General features: G+C 40.5%; 1 long non-coding RNA gene across 1 annotated transcript in view; it reads right to left on the reverse strand.

Moving 5' to 3' along the window:
- Positions 1 to 5,298: 5,298 nt before the first annotated feature.
- LOC120502116 overlaps positions 5,299 to 22,518 on the reverse strand; it is a 184,312-nt gene continuing 167,092 nt past the window's right edge. The window contains exon 5 of the long non-coding RNA XR_005627454.1: positions 5,299 to 5,595. This is a non-coding gene — a long non-coding RNA (uncharacterized LOC120502116). The remainder of the gene's footprint in view (positions 5,596 to 22,518) is intronic.

The raw sequence follows: 22,518 nt of genomic DNA on the forward strand, positions 1-22,518 counted from the left end.
AGCAAAACCCCCTTCCACATTCTTATTGCCAACTACCACTGTAGCACAACTCTTGCCTTACCCTTCATATAAATCAGCTGTTCTTTTAGCAGCATCAGCTGTAAAGATTCACAGGTGCCCTGTCTCATGTTCCCCCTGCATCTGTCAACACTCCATTAAAGATCTTTGGCTGCAAATTTAGTTTATTTCCTATTATTGTTTTCAAATGCTGTTTAAGGAAACATTATTAGAAGGTTCTTCTAAAACCCTACACTACTCCTTCCTTAGGGAAAGAAATCTGTTAGTAGCAAAATTTTCAGAAGAGTTCCCTGCTCTGTCTGTTCAGTGAAGGTCAGAGACTTTTGCAAATCTGATGGAAAGGGATGTAGTTGGAGCTTAGCTGTGAATTTCAGCCTGCAGGCAGCTGTCTCCTTTACAAGAATGTATCTAGTAATAAGAGTCTTAGATAAGTGTATAATTGCAATGCTGTTGTAATTAAAAAATCGATCATTTCCTGTGGTTTAAGCATTGACCTGTGGCATTTTTTTTGGCTGAGATTTTAATACTGACGAAGACAATACCGTCATTTGCATAACAAAAATTGACTCTGCATCTATTGAATACTGCTTTTTTAGTCCTAAAATGGATGAAAAGTCTAGGCTTATGGAAAAATGTGTTTAGGGAAATAAATTGCTCTTTCAGAAGTAGATGTTTGATGTTGCTGTTGGCTCTGAAGCACATGCAGAAGCATAAGCTATGTAAGAGCAGAACTTTATCCTCTGTTAAAGTGACATTTTCCAAATGGCACTGCTCACAAAAAGTAATTCATGACTTCCCTAAGGGTTTGGAGGTTGCTTTTTTTTACCATCTGTTGGTGAAGGGGTAGCCAAAAGGACCATGCAACCGTGGGTTCTGACTCCGAAATGAGTATCTCAAATACCATTGAGAAAATATGATAAGCTGAGTCACAGAAAGTATGAATTGACAGCTGAGGAAGAACCTGAATCCACCTTCTGCTGACTCCACCTCACATCTTTTAAACAGCTGAAGGTTAAAAACAAGTTCCAAGTGCAAGAAATGCTAATTCACATCCAGACTGTCAAACTGAGAAACAGGCAGGGTTCTGGGTGGCGAAACATTTAGCTGAATGATGGGGACTTGCCATTAATCTATATGGTTCTGGGTGGCGAAACATTTAGCTGAATGATGGGGACTTGCCATTAATCTATAAACAGCACCTCTCTTAGGAGGACTCTGGAAATGACTCAGTGGAGGTTGACTCTCCTTCCTATAGATGCTTCCTTTTGATGGAGTTGTCCTTTTTCCTTCTCTGTCAAAGGAATCTACACATTGCAATTATGGGTTAGATTAGGCAGCTGGGACTGATTTTGCGGGTTTCATCTTTCTTTTTTTCCAATACTGCAGTAGACTTTGCTTAGAGGAAAAGAAGAGGAGTAATTGCATTAGCATTGAAAACAAATCACTCTTAGAAAGTAGTGTTCTTTAGGTCCAACCAATTTTATAAAACTTGTTTAACTTAAACCACAAGAGCAGAGTACAGAACTGCAGGTTTTAATCTTATATTTTTTATCTGTCTTTCTCTGGTTTTTGCATGTACATATATATGGGTGTATTTTTTTTTCTGTATGTATTTACAGAATGTTCACTTTTAAGTGTGTGTTTATCCAGTGACACATTTGATTTTGATGCTCTGGCAAAACTGCCTAAAAATCTCCATCCTTGTCTGAAATATTGCAAAGAAGTAACATGAAAAAGGTTTTTTGTGTGCTGTGGGTTAAGAAAATGTGCAGTGAAAGAAAAATATGTCTCTTGAAGGTAATGATTTCTGCTGAGGATTGCATAAAATTCTTCTTTTTCTGCCCTGCCTTCAACATTCCGTTCCCCAGCTCGAGTACAGATAGTCAGGGTGGAAACCCTTCCAGTCTTGAAGGATGTCAGTTCTTGTATCTGGATTTTTCTAAGAAAACATATGGAACTTCCTCTCCAGGCTTGCTTTTATTAGTCTCGGCCCTTTCTGAGCTTTAAACTTTACCTTTCTTGTCCTTAATAAATTAGAAAGAGGTGTTTCACTTTTCATAAAATTCTCTAGGAAATAATTTTTTCCATTAAAATTTTTATGTACTGGGGGCTTTCAAAGTAGCTTTCTACTGGAAAATTGTTCTATTGGATGTATTTTGACTGACCTGAAAAGGACACTGACACTTGCTGTGATAAGGAATGGTAAGGGAGTCTATCCATACCATCTAATATCAGCTTGTAAAAGAGGAGCCTAAATGAAAACTTTAGCAGTAACATGCTTCCATGGAGCTAATGGAGCAAGATGGGATACTGCAGAGAACTATTTATGAGAACTGGATGTATATGATAGATAAAGAGATAACTTCAGAGTTCATGAATGCTTTGGTGCTACAGAACTGGAGATTTGTGAGCAATATTCTGTCTTTATTGCTCTTCCCTGGGGGTGAAAATAGCCCGTGATTTCCTCCCAGAAGATGACATCCCTTGGGGGCTTACACAAGTATTATGCAGAAAGGATGATCTAGAGGCTTAATTGTGAATTTCTTCAGTGTTTTCAGTCGGTGTTCAGGGCACAGTGGGGCAGGTGACACCAGACATGCCTAGGCAGAAATTCCATACAGTGATGGGATGTGCTACAGAGTGAGATCTACTTGGCAGCTGGCAGCACAGAATGTGTTCCCCACCTCCAGAGCCTAACACACTGTCTGAATTTCTAGGAATTCACCTGCTGTCACCTCTGTGGTACCACACATGCCATGGTTGTTGGGTCATAGCAACATGGAAGTCTGTATGAACAAATTTGCCCAGTGAAAGACATGATTTTTAAAGTGATTTCATCCCTCAAGGAACTTAATTTGGCAGCTATTATGGGGAAAAACAATGCATAACTTTAGAGTAATCTCTCTAACATAGAGTTTAAAAAGTCTTTGCTGCTGCATGTTGAGTAATGGGAAGGAGAAACACGTCCACTATAAAATATAAATCAGGTTTTCTACCCTCAAATGCATCTCTCTGGAGTGTCAAACGGATGAATTGTCTCACTGCTCAGCCTTGGTGCAGCACTGTGGCCCCTGGATCTGAGCCAGGCCACAATATACACTGAAACTCTCCTCAGAAAGGCCCATCTGAGTTATTTCCCTTCTGGCATCACCAATCTCAGAATAGCCCTGCTGGCTGATTTCCAGCTCACAGAGTGCCTGTAAACTCCTCTGAAAGTGTTGATAGATGCTGGTACTTATTCTGTAAGATGGAGACAAAATTAAAGTTGCCAGTGGTTTATTAGAGATACTATTTTATGTGATACACAATGACCTACCTTGCAAACCATTTGCAATGAAGGCTTGCTAATATCCTAGAGCATCTCCTGGGATTTTTTTCAGGAGGCACCAGGACTGTGCTTCAGTGGACAGCTCCTGATTGTCTCTAGAGATGCTGGGCAGAACCACACATTAGCAGCACTCACCATTTACCAAGATTCTAACTTCATCTTACTGCTCCTGCAGTCCTGTTTATGGCTTTTTCCCCACGTATTGCCATGGCCACAAGGATAAACATAATTCTGCAGAAGGCAATATCTGTGCTCTGCCTCTCAGGACAGGCAAAGATGTCACAGGTGCTATCAGTTGAACTCAAGGGGCTGGGCTGCTTCTGCCTGTTAACCCTGAGGTGCTATTTTTGTTTTGTTTTGGTTTTTTTTTAAGGCAGACTCCTCCCCAACCAAAGGCTGATGTACCCCACCTCATCAGGAAGAACACTGCACAGAGCCCAGGGGAATGTGATGGTTGCATGGGGGTGAGGAGCAGCAGCTGTGAGCTCACTTTGGTTGCACACCCAGGTTAGGTTTTAGAGCACTGCTGGGACGGGCAGGGTGAGTGGTTGTTTCAGACACAGTGAGTGAATCACTGCTGGCACACTCATTTCACACGGAGGAGCAATGAACAGCACTGAGATAGTGTTAATCTGTCCCTGTTAATGCAGGAGACAGAAGGTTTTGGTGTTTCCAATACCTTGTGCAAGTAACTTCTTGTCACTATGGCAGCAAAGACAACCCAAACAGAGAGGGTCCAGGGAGTCTGCTGTCACTTGAAGAGTGTATCTTTATACTCCTTTGCCTTGTTTCACAATAAATTTACTTGTGTTCTGCAGAATTAATTTTACTAGGCTAAAACAGCCCAGGAGAGTGAGCAGTGGTCTGGCAGACAGGAGTGTTGGGGTTTTTGTTTCAATCTGCCACTGCTTTGCAATGCAGCTTTGAGCAGTCTGGCCTAGAGCTGCAACAGGTTCAGGAGAACCATACCCTGACTTGTATACATATATACATACATACAGACATCAGCACATGGCTTGTTGCCCCATCACTAAGTCAAATGCTATTGTTTCTTAGGTGCTGTCCTGATGTGAGGCATGGACAAAATGTGGTGTGGGAGTGAGCAGCATGAGTCAGTCAAAGCAGAGCACAAGCAGAGCTCAGGAAAGTAACAAAAACTTTGGATAACAACATATGTAAATATAGATTGGCACACATACCTTAAAAATACATGCTCTTATTCTTACAACCAGACAACAAATTGTGTGGGCAAGAACTACTCAGCCAATATTTTTTCCCTGTAGGAGAAAAATGAGGCACAGACAGTGAGTGAATTTCTTGGGACCACATATGTTCAAAGTACAGTTCTGGAGCTCATCATGGGCTGGATTGGCATGGTGTGACTGTGAACTTAACTTCTTGTTTCATGATTAAAATACCTCTTCTAATGTCCAACATCTCCTATAAAGAAAAATGTAATCCCAAAATGTCAATATTCTAAGAAATAAAAATCTCTGAATAGGTTGCTATAAAGAACATTTTTTATGAGCCTTACTTTTCTAATTAGAAGTAACCAGGGCAGTCTTAAAGTGTTTTAGAGAACATTGAATAAAGCACAGCCTTAAGCCAACAGTGAATGTCTCTTATTATTAGTCACAGCTAGTGTCAACGTCTCTCCATTGTGTTTTGGCATCCATGGATTTGCTCCTGACTGTGGACATGTCCTTGTGAGTGAAAAAGATGAAGAGAATATTTTTCTTTTAGCTGAAGAAAGTTGCATGGCACAAAGCTATCATAACAACAAAGCAGAGGGACTGTCTGGAAGAGGTAAATGCCTTCCATAGAAGGGGAAGAGTTTAATGAGAAATCTATGATGTTTTTAGAAGTACTTATATGCCCAGCACAGATTTATTGATAGTAGCTGAAATGCAAATCATAAATGTTGTCACAAACACTCCTAAAACCAGAAAAACATGTACTTTAAAAGCCAAACAAAATGATGTCAAACAAAAAGGCCACACAATCATTTTCGGTCCACATCTAGTTCTCTGAAGAAACTTTACCAGAACTATTTCCTCAAAAATCTGCTCCTCTGTGTTGTTAGCATGTCTTCCAACAGCACGACAGAGGAACGAGGTGACTCTCACCTCTGTTGGGCTGTCATCATTCCGTGTGTGTGGGTGATGCTGCCATTGGTGATGCACGGCACTGACGCACCATGGCCTGGGGGTGGGCTGGCTTCTTCCCTCTCTCACTGGCAGTCCTTGCAGCTGTGTGAGGAGAAGAAGAAGAAATGTGGATTATATTTGGCACAGCAGTGCTATAATCAACCTTAAGTGCAAGAGGAAGGATAGAGGTGTCATCACCCATGAGCTGGATGGGGCTGTGAGCAGCCTGGTCCAGTGGAAGGTGTCCCTGCCCACTGCAGGGGGGCTGGAATGAGATGATTTTTAAGGTCCCTCCCAACCCAGGCGTTTGATGGTTCTATGATCCACTTGTGAGGCATCGAACAAGCCTTGAAGGCATGAGGAGAACAATATAGGAGGGGTGTACAGAAACCAGCTGATAGCTGACACCACTGAGCAGATCCAAATCATCTGTGTAGGACTCTGAATCTCACTTGGTGTTTCAAAACAGAAATTGATGCCAAGTCTCAAAAATGTTCTGTTTCTAGTCTTGTTAGTGAAAGGTAAAGGCCTGAGTTTGATCTTGGTACAAGAGAGTAAAATGTGGGTGTAGTTTTCTTTTTACTTTTATGGATTGCTCTATAGTAGCTTAGTGTTGCTTTTATAAATTCAAAGGAGTTAAGCAGTATATTGAATAATAAACATACTAATAATTTCTTTATATTTTGGATGGAAAAAAACAGGCCCCATTTTGCTCTCTATGCCATTGCAGGTGCTGAACATGCAGCTCTCATTTTGGGTTTTGCCTTACAGTGCTGCATGTGAGCCCTCAGAGGTCATTTTGGATCTTTTTGTTGCCAGTGATTTATCGGTAATACCATTGTGGCTGTATGCATTCCTCTGTACCAGCTCTACCATAAACACAGAGGGAGACATGAGTCTCATGTGAGCTACTTTTATCCCTTAAGTCCCTCAGGCAAATGTGGAAATTTTGGTTTCCAAACTCTTTGCATTCCTTTTCAGTACTTCTGTTCAAAAGTTACAGTATCTGTTTTCTCTGTGACTCCTACTTGAATGGCCTTTATGAACATCTTCTCAACGCAAACTAAATTTACTCAACAGAGAAAGAAAAATAAATTGATAAAAAGAGTTGATAAAAATGAATAAAAGGTTTATTTAACATTTTACATGAATTTATTTACTTTCCTTGTGAGTTAAACTGACCAGCTATGTGATAAAAATAAAAAGAAGACTAGTTCACTTTTCATGAAAATCAATATTCTGCCTATTCAAATCCTCCGTTATCATGAGTTTTCTGTCTAGAGAGAGCTGTGAGCATCCTCCTTATTCTCAGCAGAGTTTTCTACAGGTAAACATGGGATAGAAGCTGAATCCATCATTTTGCTGACAGCTGGCTCATTGAGGTTGTTATCTTAAGTGTGATTAACCACTCTTCTTCAAATGCTCATTATCTGTTTCAGAAATTGCCTTGCACAGTTTGTAACATCTCAGCAGAGCAAAAGTTAATCTAGCATCTTCTTGATCAAACTTTCCTTTACAGTAGTTTTCCATTTCAGTTGATTTATCATGCATTAAAAAAATTAATTATGGGCAGATCCCTGGACTCAGCTTAACATTTGCCCAGTCTGAGTCTTGCAGTAAGTTTGGAAATGCTGAGCTGACCATCTCCAGCTTTCTGATACCTGACACCTGAAATTAACCTGAGGTTTGAACTATCTCTGCCATCATGAAATAGCAATTAAAATACAATTACTCTGGCATTGTCACAGAATGTCACCTATTCTCAGAACTCCTAAAATGCAAGAAATAAAGGGAAATGACTGTGGTGTGTGAGTGGATAGTGATCAAAGCTGCATGGGTAGTGTGTAAATGAAAATGCTCTTCTCCCACTGTCTTCTAAATCAGGTGTGAAGGCAGTGGGCTGCTAAAATGGAGGAACTTCACTTAATCATGTTGCCTTCTCCTAGCCTGCTACAAGGTAATAGTGCAATTAGGAAAGGCTGGCTGACTAATAAGCACACTGTTGTTGTGGTCTGTAGGAAGGTGTTTCTTACCATCTCTCAGAAAATGAAGACACATTTTCTGAGCTGTACAAAACCATGTTCTTACCAAGGCCTGTGTCTTAGCCATCTTTTTATTTATTTTTTTCTCTTAAAAAAACCAACCAAACAAACAAAAAAACCAAACAAAAAAATAAAACAAAAAACAAACAAAACCCCACAAAAACAAAACAAAATTAACCAGAGCTCCTTGTTGCTGAGTCTTAAATGACAGAAAATGGCATTTGGTCATGTCTGCTCCTTGCTCCATATCATCCTTCCCCTGACAAAACTGCTGTGATTTAACCTCCCAGAGAGCCTGGGGCAAGAAGGAATTCCTGTGACTGGAATGGAAACCTTTTCTGTGCAGGGCTGAAGCCTCATCTGTCAGGACAGTCCTGCAGATCCAGAGCAAACCAATTTCTCTTCTAAATGCTTTTGAACTGGGGAGGGTTTAGCAGTGTAAAGAAAGCACTCCAGCCATATTTCTCCCTATTTTACTGAAGGATGAGAGGTCCAGGCCTCAGTGTGGATCTTTTCACAGAATTCCATTACTTCTACTGCAGTGATAGCTGGAAGCTATTTTTATGGAGAAAGCTGTACATCTTGCACAGTAGCTTGGTTTTCAAACCACTCTGGGAGATTTCACACGTGTATCTTCCATTTGCTTTAACATGCTCTGATAGTAATGGAAGATATGTGTCTAAATCCCACAGGCTGCTTTGGAAGTCCCAGCTACAGTGTGATTTAAAACCCACTGAGATCAGATCTCTCAGCTGATGTCAGTGTGTCCCAAAGTAAAAGAGGTTTCTGTATTTGATGTGCCTGTAAATGCAGCATCTCAGCCAGTTCCCAGTGACCCATTCTTCATTTCAGGCAGACTTTAGAGTTAGAGAGCAGTGGCATTTTCCAGGCTGCTGGGATATGAATGATTAAACAGCCACAAATACAGTGAAGTCTTTAGTGCAATCACTGTTAGAAATAGGTCAGGGAGGGGGAAGGCTGCCTAAGAGGCATTTGCTGGGATTACAAGGATTGAAGAGGATGCCCAGAAACACGGGAAAGATTTTGAGATGGTGCCTTAAATAAATGGAAAAGTCAGAAATACATTTTAAACCATTTTTATACACAGCTTAGTTTCCCAGCTACTTTTCTGCACCTGGAAGACCCAAGATTAGCTTTAGCTAGTCCAATATGAGTTGGGGACACTGATGTTCTCAGTCTTAAAGAAAAACATTTCAGGGACCTGTTTGCTTTCAATTTCAACTTGAGGTTTATCTGCTTGTGAGGAAAGATTCCCCCACTGAGAGCAGAAGGGACTCTTTTCATTTTGGAAATATAAGAAGGGAAAAGAAATAGGGCTATGGGAAATGTGGAGTGTTTGTTTTTCTTTGTATGGGGGATGTGGTCTCTTCCAGGTCACTAAAATTTTCCCTGCTGTTTGCAAGGACAGTGCTGTCTGTTTCTTCTGCAGGCAGGAAGATGTAGCTTTGATGTCCATGAGCACCCAAAATGAAGATAATGCACTCTCTGCAGGCTGCTGGGGAGCATTTGGTATGTTTAAACCATGGAGAATATAAGATTTGATTTTGTGGGTCTGTGGAGCACTGCAGCAAAGTGCTTCCCATGTTCCAGGGAGAGGGCTGGGTCTCAGTCTCTGTGGCTCTCTCTGTGTTCATAACTGAGGGTGTTGTGTAACTGTGCATCTGCCAATTGATATATTGGAGAGTTTAATTAATCGGTTAATAGACTAAGTCACCACAGCACTGTGACTGTCCTTAGCTCCAGAGGGTAGCTGAACCCCAGAGAGTGTAGTTTAGATTATGCTGAATTTCTTACCAGCCCTTTGAGAAAACCAAGAGCAGAAGAGTTAACAGCTGTGTTTTGCAAGAAGCAGGCAACTTTTCCTTTTTAACAAAATTTAACTTTCAAAGTTATATTTTGGATTTTAATTTGCCTTTTTTTCCCCCATGAATCTTCCCATTCTGACAAATCAGTCACACTCCTCTAGTGGAAATAACTTGATGGAAACTGCTTCTAGTGGAATCAACTGAGATTGGGCATCACTGTCAGTAGGTATCTGCAGGCTAAGGTTATGGTCTTGTGAATTTAAACTATGCAAATATGATAGAAATTAGTTCGACCATCAGGAAAATCCAGCAATCACTTGACAGATCTGAGTGTGTGGTGCAGAACACAGAACCCTCATTTCTATGAAAAGATGACAAGATTTTGAACAGTTCTTGTGTTTCCAGACTTTCCAGAGGGACTTGGAGCAAAAAATATGTACCTATTTGGGGATTTGATGTTATGTTCTTTAGCCTGTTTTACTGAAAGGAATATGAGTCATTTGAAAATCACAAAGTAAATTAATGACTGTGACTGAAACTGGAGACAGTTCTCTCTAAAACAAGTGCAAAGTTTCTTCAGGCAAGGAGTCAATTTCTCAGCAATGTTGTTACTCCACTGGTGGTGCACAGACTTATGTAGTCATGGACTACAAAGAAATCCTCCACAAAGTTAGGAAACAATGGATGCTCAGCTTAGGAGAAATATGCAACTTGGCAATGCCTGCTTTTTTCTATTTGTAATTTTAACTGTTCACAGGCAGATGCTTTTGGATTTGTGTGTCTGTCTATGTAAACATGTACACTTCTATCTATACTTACACATACATCCCACCCACTCTTGTTATGGAATATGAATCCAACTTGTGATTGCAGGAAAGCCTTCATATTTTATGTGAAGCAGTGGTGAGCTGTCAGAGCATGGTGTCATAGGTTCTTGTGACAGGTTAGTCAGAAAACTGACATGTTAGAAATACTCTTTCCATCTGAACAGGCTGGAAAACTGACAGGATCATAGTTACCTGTAGAGTTTGGAGGGACGTATCCAGGCATAGGAAATCCCATTATAGACTTCTGGCTGTATCAGAATATTTCTCCATATACCTATAGGATTGTTATATATGTCTTGTGTATGCTCTGGATTAGATGCCACAAGATAAAAACTTGTTCTATACTGCTGAGTTTAACAGAGATATCCAAATTCATGTCAGCTGATTATGTGTTGTACTAAATATAGAAAATGAAGATCAATATATATCTTGTTTATAAGGTATCTAGGTAGTTATTTTGTAATTCAAGCTTGTTCTCTAGGTAAGTTTGGTGTTTGGGATTTTCTCCACATCCCTGAATACACATGGCTAAAGTCAGCTTTTTTTCCCTTAGCTCCACCAGAGCAGATGCAAATTTGGTGCATCAGAAGATAGTGCTGTTGTTTTCATTAACATTTCTTCCACAGAAAAAAACCCAACCCAAAACCTTAAACAACCATCATATATCTTTTTTATTATTATTATTATTTTTCATTTCTGTGGCTGTTTGATCTAAACTAACACACAGAGAAAAGCAATAAGGTGGATATTGACGGTAGGGGAAAGAAAGCACCCACTCATCAATGCTCCCTCATATTACTCTTGCTAGATTTAATTTCAAACTATCCAATTTTTATCCCATCTCAAATATCACATTCCATCTGAAGTTTGTATGGTATTAGAAGAATGAAGGGCCACAGTCTAACGTTTCTAGACAAAGTGTTGTAGCCTTTCCTTCTCAACCTTGTTTTTGTTTTTGTTAATTCCCTTCCTGTTTTCAGAGAAGCAGAACCATTTCCCAAACAGTATTGCTGTGAACAACCACTCGAGGACTGAGTCATGTGCCAGCTCCTGTACCAAGTCCCTGGTAGGACAGGGAGCTTTTGAACCATCCCATTGCTAATCAAACAATTTGGTGACATCCTGCCAACCCCGTCCTTGTCATCTGCTGCTCCCTCTGCACGTTTGATCAGCTCAGCAGCATATTCTCCCTGCTGTGCAAAAAGTTTCTTTTCCTTTGCTAAAAGCCAAAGGAAGGAGGGATAGACAGATTTAAGACTCTTGGCTCATCTTATCTGGCTCATGACAGATATATTCTCAAATTGGTCTTGTAAGTCACTTTTTCCTAACTAGAAATGACTTTTTGCAGTGGTTATATATCTTTCTAGCCTGCTGCTCTGTTTTTTTACCCCAGGTTCATTTTCCCAGGCTCTTTCTTAGGGTTTGACTCTGAAAGGGGAAACAATTTGCCTTTAGGAAAATGGTAAAGGACACAAGCACAGCCCACTCTTTTCAGACCACAGTCTGTGTTTTACATTGGCCAAGTTGCAGTAGAAAAAGATCTGTCCCAAAATGCAAACACTGTTAGAGAAAGCATGTAATGAAATGTGTTATCTTGTCCTGAATATAAAGAGTGGTATCCTCATTGTGTAGAATAGCTCCCAGAGGTTTAGTTGCCTCTCCACCTGTTACTCAACAGTCATTGTTCCCTCCTTGCCTCCCCTTCTACCATGAAAACACAATGCAGGAGGAAGATTATGAAAGCAAAAATCCCCATGGACAACTCATATCAAGGATGAAAAACTCCTGCTTATAAAGCATAGCTGGAATCATTCCCATGAGCAGGGAAAGGTTAGTGAGTGTGAATGCCTGTGGAGAGCTTGTCCATAGGGATTGATAATTTTGAGTGACACAGGATTTTCTAAGTGAATGCAGCAAAAGGAAAAGTGCTTGAAACAAGCAGCTAATTTCTCTTTTGGGCTGAGGCCACCCTGTCAAGTTTTGAGATCACAAACAGGGCTACAAAATTAATTTGATTACATTACTATTAGAAGCAGGTCACAGGGGTATTCAGCCTCACAGTGGCAGACATCAGGCATCTAAATATTCAAACAGTTGTGGATAACAGAATCAAATAAAGTTTCTGCAGCAGTGACTTTACAGTCTAAAAAGAGAGAGTTCTCAAAACATAGTAAAAGAATGAATTTAAGAGTTTAAACCTTTTAAATAAGTATATGGATTAAGTATTCTTAGAAATAGTTCAACAATTGCTGCTTCATCCATCACTGATTCTGCCTTAGGTAATACAGCAAGTAGTGGCTGTGCTGATATCAGTGTGTTCCACTTCTTTTTTCTGGTCTGAACCAGAGCTCTGTGTGTGTGCCACTGCTCCTGTGCTGCCCAGCACAGCAGAGATCTTGCTAATATTTACTGGGGGCAGAAATCCCTTGCTGATCAGCCCTGTGCTGCTACAGTTGTCAAGCACCACCACCACCACAGTGCAGTGTTAAGTGATGGTGGCTGACAAAGGTGAAGTCCCTGAAAGTCAAATGGATTTTTCACTGGTTATCCTTAGAGTTCTTTGTCTCTAAATCTCCCTTTGGGTTCTTGCTTCTTGCTGGTTATCTACAACCTGGGCATCTGCTCCTACGTGGAATGGTGGGCAAGATATTATACAGGTATGATATATGCCATAATCAAATGGAAAAAAACTTCCAGAGGACAATTCTTGACTTTTCAGAGATTTCTCTTTCTGTGGACAATAGAGGTAGCTGGGGACAAAACCAGGCTAGATATCCAACCTGCAGACAGCTGCTAGAGAGACACCTTACTTCTAAGTGTCTAAGTGAAAGATACGCCCCATTTTGACTGCAGATTACTTGGGGCATCACAGCCACTTTCATACTTTGCATTGCACTTTATTGTCAGGGTTTTGGTCAACTACCTGTTTTCTTTCAGAATACTGCAGCATAGGGTAAACTCGTTAGTTCATCCATTTGTTTCAAGGTAAGGAGTAATGTACAGACTGTAATGTGTAGAAAGTCAAGTTAGTCTTCCTTATGGGCACTTTAAAATAATGGAGCAAGAGACTTTCCAAGCAGATCCAATGAACAAAAGGCAATGTGTGCCCATAATGAAGCAGTTACTGGAAGGAACCAGAAAGATCATAGATTTTCATCTCTTTTGCCTTGGGTAAAAAAGGTAGAGAAATAGGGTGTCTTGCTATCTCTGCCTGTGTGGCGTACTCCTGACAAGTGATAATGCATCAAATACATCAAGAAGCACTACAAGATCATTTTAGGTAGGTAAATTTTGTTGCAATTTGGATCATTAAGCAATTTTCCACTTAGCTTTGTCTTAAAAGAAAACACATTAAAACGCCATCAAAATTGCTGATATCACATTTGTTATCTGAAAATAAGGGTTAGCATTGGAGAGAGAGCTATTGGATTTTGGCAAATTAACCTCACAACTAACAATGCCACATGTTTGCTGAGAACCTAGTTTTACAACTTGATTTATAGAAGTAAATTTCTCAAAAAATTTCAAGCTTGCAATGCTCAATAAATAGAGAACATAAAGTCCTGCAAGAAAAGGGCAACTTTCCTCCACCCAGGAACCTGGTTTTGTGGAAATGTATAATAGAAAGGCAAAGGTGTATTTCCACACCTTTGGGAAGACTGCTTTTCCAACTTTCAGAAGTTTTAAATGCATATTTGTGGGGTGGGAGGGAATGACCATAACCTCAGAGGGATGTTTTTTCTCTGCTTTTCTCCAGTTTGAAGTCATAAAATTTTAACACTCACTAAAGCTTATCCTGCAGCACAGACATCCATAACTCTGCATTGTGTGAAGTACATTTTTGCTTTGTTTTAAACCAACTTCCTGTTAAACAACTATAAACACCTCATAGTCTGTGTTTTGCTGGAGGCAAACCTTTATATGCCACACAAGATTTAATAGACCTCTATCCTGCAGCACCTCCTTCCCCACATACATCTCATTTCCAGACAAGGCACTGAACTCATATAATCCTTTTTTTATGTCAAACTACTCTACACCACCATAAAAGCACTGAAATCCTATGAAATAACCCAGGTGAGGGGGAGTTCAGACATAAAAAGTATTGAATATGGAACACATCCAGAAAACCTGATAAATGTTATACACTAACACATTTTTTTGTTCCCATGTGAACAATTAGCCACGTCTTATGAGCATGATGAATAAGAATATGAATATGTTCTAGAGAAACTACTGCACAGTTCACTGTGACTCTCCTCTGCTATCTGACTGCCTCAGAGCTACTGTGGCTGCCTAGCTGGGGGGATTAAACCATGGGCAGCACTGTGATCCCATGGGAACTGGGGGTAAGATGATTTTAGCCACGGAGAGGACTCTGCTCACGGCTTGTGCAAGACACACAAGTCTTGTGCAAGACCTGGTGGGTCTCAGTCAACATTGGTGACTTCTCTGCTTCTCCAGAGATCATGGGCTATGGGAGCTGACTTGAGTTGAGGTCCTCCCAGGTCCTTGTCTCACAGAGCCTGCAGAACCCTTCCTAGCCCCATCTCCATAGAATCAGAGAACCATCAAGCTTGGAAGAGATATTTTGAGATCATCAAATCCAGCTGTCAACCCAGCATTGCCACTGTAACCCCTAAACCCCATCACAAAGCACCAGAGTCAGATGTTTCTTAACACCTCAGGGTGTTTTGTTGCCTGTCATTCCACAGACTAGTCTGCCTTTGAATTTCTCACCCTCCTGAAGTACCTATTCACCTCTCTTCCAGCAGATCCAGCACAAGAAAGCAGATACTCCTCTGTCTCTGAGCACCTTGGAACAACAAGTGGATACAGCTCTGACTCTCTTCAGTATAAGATATAAATATCAAACCAAAGTGTGGAATGGATGGATTTCAAATTCCAGTAAGAAGATATCCCTTGTAGCTGTGTATCTTGCACTTAAATACCTGTTGCTGAGTTGCAGCCACTTCTGGAACAGGGAGTGAGCCCCACTGAGCAACCTGCCAGAGCAGGATAGAGGTGGAATAGAAAGTTTGAATAGAAAAAAATAAGACAAAACTTTTTATAGCAGCACAGAGAACTTTAAACCTTATTGAGCCTGTGCATCAGTGAACATATTGAGTCAGTGGACATTTAAGCTGCGTAATATTTGACATTACTTTTTCTAAACATACTTTTGAGGCTGGAGCCTAAAATTATGAGGGGTTTACAGGAACTGCAGAATTTTACTTTTTTACACTTTCAACAACTACACGAACACAAACAGGAACCTTTCTGCTTTTTACACTTGCCATGGAAAAGAAAGATGGTCAGAAAAATTCCTCAATGGACTTTGAAATGCACTTTTACTGTTTTGGCTATCTAAGGGCAGCTCTTCTGCAAATCCTACCTCAGTATATGGATAATTCTCTCTCTGGTTTTCATTCCTTCTTTACATACTTTCATAGGAGGTGGTCTCTGGATGTACAGGTCGCAGCTAAGACTCAAAGCAAATCTTGTGTAAAACCCTGTGGATTAAACAGCTCTAATTTACGCTGAAAACATCTCAGGTCTTGCTGAGCAACTGAAGAACTGAAAATATGTCCAGGAAGATGCAGATGGAGCTGACTCAAGACTACACCCTACATTACAGCCATCATGAGGACCATGAAAAATGGTTTGATTAGAAGAAGTTGAGAAATTTTGCATCTAATACCCAGCAGAGAATAAAAAGTTTCCCAAAAAGATTTGAGGAAAAAAGATCTCCATTCCAACCTTCTCTGTATAAAGCAGGACCTTTTTTTTTCCTTGGGGAAAAAATGAAAAAGTTGATTTTTTTTCTACATTTTTAAATTGCAGAACAATTCCCTAACATGTAAAAAGCTGACAAATCATCAGAAATTAGTGGACAAAATGCTTTCTTTTGAAAGTAACATCATCACTTTTACATAACACCATTGGAGGTAATGTTACTTTAAAAGTGAAAAGCAGCACTTACCTTAGAAGGTCCTACTCTTAACTATTCTATCAAAGATTTTATGATGATTTTTAAGTAGAAAAAATAGAGTAAAAATGACATTTTGTAAATGAGAATATTAAAATAGTGTTCTAAGAAAGAAGAAAAACCACTTTTTCCTATAAAAACTCACTTCATCAAGTCATTATTACACCTCTTATTATTAAAATTACATTTTGGACTTGTCAGGAGGGGAATTAGTTCTGTTTGCAGTATTAATACCCCCCACTGCAAATCATTTTTCTTCTGGAAAAAATGCATCAAGCATTAGACTAACCCCTGTGTTTCTTTCATAGCTCAGCACTATAGAGGCATAAAGTCAAAATTGGCCAATGATCCAACTCAAAGCCCATTAAAAATCAATGAAAAGCTTTGCAATAGGCTTCTACTATGGGTTACCTCCCCACTGACTACAAATGAAATTAATCTGTCAGGCAACAATAATAGAGTGATATAATTAACTTGCTTAGAATACAATCATTTTAACTTACATTAAAAGTGATGAGTTTCTTTCAATTATGTTGCCAAGATGCATTTTGTTGTTGTTTGCTTGTTTGCTGTTGAAAAAGGAAATAAATCCTTTTTTTAGTTCATTTCCCTCTGGACTGGGGATTGTTGCTGTAATGAAGTCCAACTTTCAGGGTCATGCTTGAGAACATAGTGACAAATAGGGATATCTGTAGAACAGGGAAACAGCAACCACTTTCCTACCGGAGCCAGAAGCATGCACATTCCACCCAAAAGTTAATGAGAACTCAATGCAATATTGATTCTGCCTGAACACCAATTCCAGTGGTAACCTGGTATTACAGTGAGAGATTGCACAAGTTTTCCAAACAGAGATGGAGTGGTGTGGGGGGGAAGAGTCTGGAGAGACCATGGCTTTGGGCACCTTTAATCTGGAAAACTCCCTGACGGACAGGCTGCTCTCCTGTACCTCAGGATTTCATTGGGATTTGGAAACTCAATAGCTCTCATTGACTTCTCAGTGCTGTGGTTGAATTGTGGGCATTTCTAGTTCTTGCCCCTTCTCTTGGGGCAAGAACTAGAAATGAGAAGCAACTGCCTCCTCTGCTGCAGTCCTTCCCTTCTCAGGCCACTTCTGACTGTCTGCTTGTGACTTCTTTCCAGGCCACATCTCACCAGGGTCACAGGGAGGTGGAGAGGTTTGCCCTTCTCCTGACTACACAATGCTCCTCGCCTGCAGATCTTAATGACAATTACAGAGGAGAGCTGCACCAAGCCACAGATGGGGGAAAAGAGCATTAAATAAAGATGAGAGTGAATCAAGCGGAGCTATGAGAAACTTGGCAGGTTTGATTCCCACAGGTTCACAAAAGCATCTTCAGCTGCAATCCACTGAACAGCTGCCAAAGACACAGGGGTGGTTCCAGCCTGGGCTACGGAGGAGGAGAGGCCACCTGGGTGTGAATTTCCCTTTTATTCCTTCCCTGTCACATTTTTATGAACATTAAGGTTTATATTCCCCTCCACTTTCTTTTACTTTGCAATCTCTTACTTGAAAATATCAAAACAAAGTTTATCGTTCTCAATAGAAGAAAATAGTCCAGGATAGAATACAGTCAGCTTTCACAGAGGTCTAGATAGGTTTTGACTTCTCAACCTAACAACAGATTTCTCTTTATTCTCTGAAAAATCAAAGGTGCAAGATGCCTGAAAGTATAAAGAATACACAATATTAGCAGTTGGAAAAAGAGTCAGACGTATCTTTAAGCATAAACATTGGCTAGATAAGTAGAGCTCTTGTAAAGAATGAACTGCAGGGTGTGGGGAGGAATTTTGTTTGTGCTGATCTGGAAGAATTTAGAGAAATGGAGCAAAGGAGGAAAAAGTTCATATATGTATTTTTAATTTTGGTGAACTTACTCTCTTTTCACATTGTTAACAGTGATTTTAATATCAAAATCTAGCTTAATTTTTCATAGGGTAAAATTACCATTTAGATGGCAAAGAAATAAACCAGAAAAGTTCCAGTTTGAGAAAGCTGACATAAGATGTTATCATGTCCCTGCCAGTTCTTTCCTGTCTCTTCCTCACCCCCAAAAGATGCCATATGACACATTCAGTCAAACACCTTCAGCTGCTCTAGAAATCCATTTTTAGGCAAAAATTTCTATTCATCTGAGAGGTTTTGCCTAGGTCACCCAAATCTGGTATTGGATGTACAGTTCTGCTTTATTCTTCTAGACAGCAAGCTCCCCATAACATGGACAAGTCCCCCAGTGCATTGCCAGTGCCTTACCACCCCTCCAAAGGAAAAGGCAGTGTCCTTTGCTTGGCCAGGTGTTGCTCTGTCTGGTACCCACAGAGCACTGAGCTGTGTAACACACATTTCTAAAATAAAGGGACCAGAAACTGAGTATTAGTCCATTTTTGTAGGAGCACGATGGATATCACTGCCAGAGGAAAAAGTAGGATATTCTTCCCTCAAGCCATCAAGAAATCATGGCAGATTTCACTTTCAGCTTCAGCCTCATGTTTGCAGGACCTGTCACTTACAGGTCTAATTTAAATAGCTCCTTGCTGTTTCTTGTACTTTCTGGGCCTTACTTTTAGTCCAACTCAGAAGGCAGCACTTTCTCACATGTGCTATTTTGCAGTGACCCCTCTTAAAAATGGAATAACAAGATGAGCTGGCAGAAGTGAGCAGAAAATACAGTGAGCGGGCAACAACATTCTTCTGCCCTGGTAGATACTTGTAAGAAGGGTGAAAGATACAGTTGACCTTTTAAACTCTGATTTAGATCTCTTCTGCTTAGGATTTCCACAGGCTCTTTCTCCATTCTGTGCAATGTTTAATGTATGTGATGGTTGGCAAGGAAATGCCTTGTTATATCTGACTCAGTATTCAGCAAATATCCAAAGGGCTGAATGCTACTCTAATTCCAACCTATTTGCCTCAAACTTCTCTGTGCACCAGCTTTCTTCTGTGACTGATATTATGCCTTGGCATTATCTCAGATGTTATCCCACCCCATTCCTTCTGCTGCTGGTGGATTTGTTACCAGTTCAGTAGGTCAGTGAGAATTTTGCAGGGAGCAGCAGGTCCATGGACTTGTCTGGGGCACTCAGTCTGAGGGGCACAGGGGTTTTCCCTGTGGAGCTGGGGCTCTCCAGTACAAACAGCACTGGGCATGCAGTTTGGGGAACGGTAACTGAGGATGAGGGGTGAAATATCCTGTCATTATTCTGCTCCAGGGCAAAGTCAGCCTCCATGGCAGAGCTGTGAGCAGAAGGTGCATAGGGCTATGCAGCCACTTGCAGTGGGGCACTTCATATGAAACATGTAGGTGAGAGGGGGCAGCATTTATTTTTGAACCTGTTTGGTGCTTAGAGGTACAAGATGAGCCTTCCCCAGACATGGAAAATACCACCTGGGGGTTCTAGTGTAGTTCTGAGTACAGCTTGAATGCATAAGGAATCACTGTCCTTTCTTGAATCCATTTAGCCTGCTGTGATGGAATTTGTATCTTTATTGTACTATCTTTGAAAAACCCCAAACAACACCTTTCTCCAGGTATTTAATGTGGTCAAGAGAAAGGGAAAGCTTAGGATAGAGCAACTACCATGAGGATAGTGGTGTTTATTCCCCACTGCTCTCTGGCACCTTTTTTCTAGCTCATGTTTTCATGGGGAAGTGGGAGAGGCAGAGATCACCTTCACACCAAGTACCTGTCATAGGCTGGTATGGATGGATTTGATTCCTCAGCACTGCAGCCACCTGTGCTGTGGCAATGTGCAGTTAAAGACAGGAACATCGTCAGGAGCTGTCTCTTGCTCCCAGCTCAGGATTAATGTCAGACAGGATTGTATCCTCACTGCTTTCAAGTCATCAGCTCCTGTCAGCTCTCATGGGCATCTTGAGGCTTTGTTGCTTCCTCATGTTTGAGGCCTTCAGGATTTGAGGAAGAAGCTCAGAAATTACGTCCTTGATTCAAAATCCTTCTTATCCACCAATTCATTAAATATTATGTTTTTTTAAAAAGGCTGTCAGGAAAATAATCCCACTGACATGAAGTCTTCAGGCCAAGTGCTAAAATTAAGTAATGACGTGAGCACTACTGAAATGGAGAGTATATTGGTTTCCTTGCATAACAGACTTATCTAGGTGTATTAATTCACAATTCAGACACTCCTTTCTAGTATGCCCTGGGTGACCTCTTCCCTCAGCTAAGTTGCATTTAACTAAAATGCTTGAAAAGAACATGCAGGGGAGGCAATTTCCCACCAATGCCTCCAACTCAGCACCCCAGAACACATTAACATCCCACTATTGTTGTTTTCAAACACAAATTGCTCCATTTTCCAAGTCTGACAGATTAGCAGACAAAGCATGAAGCTTTTGCTGAAAAACAGTGAAAATCATTAAGTAAGATTTGGGGTTAGTTTCTTTCTGGGAAAATCCATGCAAGGCATTATTTAGTATTTTGTAAAATTAATCTGCCTTTGTGTACAGGCTGCAGGACAGGCTTAGCTCCAGGTGCTCGGTGGCTCCTCCTTGGCCATACCTGGCAGCCAGCCCAACTTCTCTGAAGCCCTGACTTGGCCAGGGCTGCTATGGGCTGGAAAGTTCATTTTTTCCAGTCAGCTTTATTTTCTAGGCAATTATTTTCTACTTCAGCGTCAGAGTTCTTTGCTTAAATTAAAATTAAGAAGACATGTTTAAATCTGTTCCACACTTTCCTTTTTAAAGGAAAAATCCTGCTGTGGTTTACTGGATGCTGTAAACCACAAATTTCTGGCTGGGAAACCCATGGCTGAGCTGAAGGCAATGGTGGCTGAGGTTTTCTGGGAAGGGAGCCTGACTTGTTTCAATCCAGCTCATACTTTAAGAGTGCTTGCCACCTTCCGGTTTTGGTAAGGATAACAAGTGTTTAACTGTGGCATATTGAGGAAATCAAGTGTAAAAATGCTGGTCCTGGTCCTAATTCTCTTGCAACAGATGAGAGATTTTCAAGATGTCATAATGTTGATTGGAGAGTTTTGAAGTGAAAGGATGGGTTTAGATATGTTTCTGGTTTTGTTGGGGTTTTTTTTTGGTTTTTTTTTGTTTGTTTTTTTTTGGTCAGAATGTAAAAATGACATCTGACAAGAAAGAAATAAAAGAAATCTTTTAAATTAAATACTTCATTTGATACTATTGGAATTGTTGGACAACGCCCTTTAACCATAATGTAAAGCCATCATAAAAGCAAGAAGAATGGACAGTTAATTTTTTTTAAGTGAAATAGGTACAAATCCTTCAAAAGGGGAAGAACTTTGAAATTGGATTTTTTTTTTCTCACAAAGCTGCTTGCAGATTTTGACCAGTCTCAGACACTTCTATTCATCTTGTCACTTGTCAGCACTCAGCCCAATTTCAGCAAGACCATTTAAGAGTATTACATGGGCCATTTGAGTGGGAGGAGAGTGTGAATTTTCCCTAAAAAAGCCACTTCAAAATTATGGCACTCAGATAATATGAATAGCACTGCTATCAAAAATCAAAGCATACCTTAGCCAGTCATCAGCAGTTTAGCTAGATGAAAGCATTCCACAAAACACATACATTTGTGGAAGGTTGGAACATGCTTATTCTAATGGCTGTCACATTTGCTTGGCTTGATGTAATTCATACTTAATTTTAGATGTCACACTTCTGTCCAAAAAAATCATTTCTACAGAGATCCTAATTGAAGGCACCAGAGCATCTGAAAACATTCCAGCAGTGTGTGAAGCAGTGTGACTAACATATGCCATTGGATTGTTCAATTTGTTCCTCCCCAGCAAGGGACAATGGGCAGTGAAGCAATTCTTTTTGTTGTGCATTTTAATCCCATACACAATTATGTTTATATTGAAAAAAACAGGTCAAAGCCAATGTTTCTCACAGGGAGAGAGAAAGGCAGTAAAGTTTCAATGCTGCACAGTTCTTGGCAGTTCCTACAAGGTTTTTGGCAAAAAAAGGATAAATTGGTTGTTTTCTTGGATCTAACTTGGTCTTGCACATTTTCACACTGCAATATACTCCTTGTTTGTCTTTGTTAATTAGAGCACCACCCCACGACCCAGCACAGCTTGAATGATTGCTGCAGTCACAGCAAGGAAAACAGCACCATTTGTTGGTTATAGCCCACTAAGGACATGTGGGAAGAGAAGGTGAAAATTGGAGGAAAGTTGGCAGGTGTGGAACAACTCTGATGTGGTGCAGAGCCCCTTGCACAGGATGCCACATCTCTGTGTGTCCAAGAATCCAACAACAGTGATGTGGTGCCAGCATCAGTGATGTGGTGCAGAGCCCCTTGCACAGGATGCCACATCTCTGTGTG

Source organism: Passer montanus, unplaced genomic scaffold (genome assembly GCF_014805655.1).
Source record: "Passer montanus isolate IOZ18808 unplaced genomic scaffold, ASM1480565v1 scaffold21, whole genome shotgun sequence".
In the NCBI taxonomy this organism is placed as follows: domain Eukaryota; kingdom Metazoa; phylum Chordata; class Aves; order Passeriformes; family Passeridae; genus Passer; species Passer montanus.